The sequence below is a fragment of the Neltuma alba genome, unplaced genomic scaffold (assembly GCF_004799145.2).
Source record: "Neltuma alba isolate B1F8T4 unplaced genomic scaffold, ASM479914v2 tig00001621_pilon, whole genome shotgun sequence".
In the NCBI taxonomy this organism is placed as follows: domain Eukaryota; kingdom Viridiplantae; phylum Streptophyta; class Magnoliopsida; order Fabales; family Fabaceae; genus Neltuma; species Neltuma alba.
Genome location: NW_021632535.1, coordinates 10,635 through 14,210, shown reverse-complemented (window position 1 = coordinate 14,210; position 3,576 = coordinate 10,635). Strand labels below are relative to the sequence as shown.

Below are 3,576 nucleotides of genomic sequence, written 5' to 3'. Positions count from 1 at the left end.
CTAACTCACACATTTGTGATAGAATTTGCGACAAAAATTCCTTGCAAATCAGTCACAAATTTTTTTTCTTCAATTTTTATGCTTATTTTTTGATTTACAACAAAATTTTGTCAGTTATTTTTTTAAATAGGTTTTTTTTTATAAATTGTTTAGAAAGAAATAAATTTCATGATAACAAGTAAAATTTTTAAACTGCAAAGAGTTCAATTTTTTTTATAAGAAACAATTTGGAATTTAAAATAATCCCATACAATAAAATATAAATTTAAGAACATTAAGGTTAATTGTGCAGGTGACGGAGTACTCCATTGCCCTCTACCACGCTTTAGTCGACGGCTTGCCATTTGCATATTCAAAATTAAATAAATGAATAAAAACTAAATCAATAAGAACTAAATCTTCTTTAGAAATTAACAAAATTATAATCTAATCTAAATGAAAAATAAATAAGAAGTTAATGCAATCAATCAAACTGAAAACTAAATAACAAATGCAATGTCACAACCATAATTTATACATCATCTTCATCTTCATCCATATAAGCATCTTTCTCACCATCTTCTGTTTCTTCATCATCTTGAAGTTCCTCTTCTTCTTGTGACCCATTTAGTACACGGATTTTTGGCAATAAGGTGATTGCATTGCATAAGTAAGAAACTCCTCTACACCTTGATCAAATTTTATTGTAACCCATTTAGTACACGGATCTATTCTATTATACATCCATCTCCGATTTTCTGGGCCTTCCATTCTAAGAAAGAGGTGTGCAATAATAATATGTGAGAATTGGAGAAGACAAGTAATATATATGGCAAACAAACACACACACACACATATGTGTGAATAAGCAAAGTTAAATGTCAACATTTGTATATGAAGAAACTAACAAGTTTTATTTAAGGACAACTCCTACCAAAGACAAGACTTGCTAAACAATCATTAACAGATAGCTTTGAAGTACAAAAAAAAACTAAAAAAGATTCTGAAAAATGTAAGAGATAGGAATGTATTGAGACTACCTACCAACAAAAATCAAACAACATATATCAAGCTAGATAAAAAAAACAAAACATTATACGTAAACCCAACTAACAGTTAAATGGTCACCTTACTTGAATAGTTCTACAACTTGTGTTTGGGTTGCCACTAGACCTCTAGCTAACTCTATCAAAGGAGCTGCTGTATCTCAAATTATTATAATCCAACCCTACACACACAATCAGGTCAACAAATTAAAACCAGAAAAAAAAAAAGCATTCACCAAGCAACCAAGCATTTCAATAATTGGTAAATATAATATAAATCAAGCATAAGCAACCAAGCATTTCAATAATTGGTAACTCTATACATAGAAATATATACATACATCATAAGTCCCTTAATATTCTAAGCAACCAAGCATCTCATGTAATGATAGATTTTACATGTATTTACCCAATTATGGCATTGCAAAAGTGATGTAAATCTGCATAATAGTTATGGAATGCTCAATTAGTAGGAAACTGTTTTACTGTTTCAGGTAATAATGCTCATAATGTTTGAGGCTGAAATTATAGGCATTTTGGATCAGATGTTTGCAATCTTTTTAAGTTGTAATCTACTGAGGGATTAACATCTCAGCTCTTGTTTATTTCCTTTGGAATGATCAATGCATATAGTTGGGGCTAGACCTGTAGTAATAACTCAAAATCAGATTCTAATCTGATAGGATCTTTGACCATCCTAATGAAATGACATCCTAACAATATAAAATTAATAATACAATTAGGAAAAAATTAGAAATCATTAAAGCTAATAAACCATAATAAATTAAAGTGCTAAAGTTTTAGTGTTGAAACTGCATGCATATTGAAAGAATTTTGTAAAAGTATAAGTTTAGTGTTGGAATTCAATTGATACATGTTAGTATTGATATACTGGTCCCCATGAGGTTCTCAATGAAGATTCCCCTGCTACAAGTATTTTTAATTTCTTTTAAATCATGATGAGTCTGATACATCATTTGCTTGCTAGATTAATAGTATTCCAGTATGTTTTGGCCATATCCAGGCAATACTCTTCATTTATATTTTACACTGACAGGCTCATCATAAGTTACCAAATGCCTTGAAGCATTGCAACTATCAGAGTGAAATCTATATCAGCTTTACATGAGGGGGAATTTTTTTAGTTAGGTAATTGAATCTATAATGCAAATAAACAAACTAGGATGCTTTACACATGATTAACTTGCAACATTCTCATTTCATGAGTTTTACGTCAAGAGCAACCAAATGCTTGTGCCATCACCATTACACAACACTCATCCACTGACTATGATGAACGTAATATGGAAGCAACAACACAATCAGATGTTTGTACTTTGATAGCTCGAAGAATGAGCTTTCTTAGATAGAAGCCAATTCCAATAATACAACAATAAATATAAAACGAATAACCGAAAAAAGCAAATGAAAGCAAAAAGTCTCAATTTACAGAAGTTACGAATAAGGGTTGGGAATTACAGATGTTTGTATACAACAATAAATATAAAATGAATATAAAACTCCAATAAAAAAGCATATATATCAAAGACCAGTATACATTAAAGCTTGCCTAAATGTGTACCTCATTTTCCATCTCCCACAATGAATTGCAAAGAATCCAATCAACCAAATGAAGTGCTAATCCTCTGCAATGTCACTAGTCAAGGCAGTACTAAAAGGCAGTTACTTAGTACCAGTAGAAATATTTTCAACAAAACTAAAAGGGAGATCTGAACCTTGAAATAAAAAGTAACCCACAAATAAAATGAAATCTAAAAGGGAATCTGAACCAAAAGATGAAAACAAGAAATAGAATGCCAAGAAGCTACCCAGTGACGAATCTGAACGCTGAAGATGAAAATAGAGGAGGCCGACAGAACGGAATAGAATCTAAACTTTGAAGAGGAGACTGAAGAATGTGAACGGACACAACACGCGAAAGGAAGGCTAACACTTTGAGTCTCAAAACCTGCACATTCAGGCGCGATTTGATCTGAGGAGGAGAAATGGAAGAAGAGTAGGAGTGGAGGATTGGAGGCGCCTTTGCTGGACTGGCAGACGATGGTGAAGGGGTTTCATTAGAGAAATAAACCCTTAGGCGTTGAGGAAACCCTTAGAAGTGGTTTGGCTCCTCCTCTTGCGATTCTTGTAATTTTTTAAAAGAAGGAAATTAGAAAAAAAATCCTACAGAGAGCAAATTTGTGATATTTGTGGAGGGAAAATGAATTTTTCCTTTGCAAACGGAGGGAACATGCGAATATTTTGGAGGGGCAAGATTTTTCACACACATATAGATATAAAATCTAATTAAATGATTCTTCAGTAAAAAATTATAAAATAAAATTGTCATTATAGAAAATATACTTAGCATTAAAATGATAAATTAATTATTAAAATTATTCCTTTTAATTATAATACCTCTCTCTCACATATATTATCTCACTTTTAATTATATCACATCTCTCTCACACACACACACACTCTATCTTTCAGTACCTTCCCTCTCAACTTTCCCTCCTTTTTTTTACCATCAATTTTTGCTATCTAAGCA

At 31.5% G+C, this 3,576-nt stretch overlaps 1 long non-coding RNA gene across 2 annotated transcripts; it reads right to left on the bottom strand.

Moving 5' to 3' along the window:
- Nucleotides 1-358: 358 nt before the first annotated feature.
- LOC114759873 (uncharacterized) lies at nt 359-2,953 on the bottom strand. Of its 2 annotated transcripts, none has more exons than XR_003741980.1 (4): nt 2,855-2,953; nt 2,608-2,671; nt 1,108-1,207; nt 359-751 (listed from the first exon to the last, which is right to left on the bottom strand). It is a non-coding gene; the product is annotated as an uncharacterized LOC114759873 (long non-coding RNA). The 2 variants fall into 2 exon arrangements; XR_003741981.1 differs by having other exon boundaries at nt 1,113-1,207.
- Nucleotides 2,954-3,576: the final 623 nt, after the last annotated feature.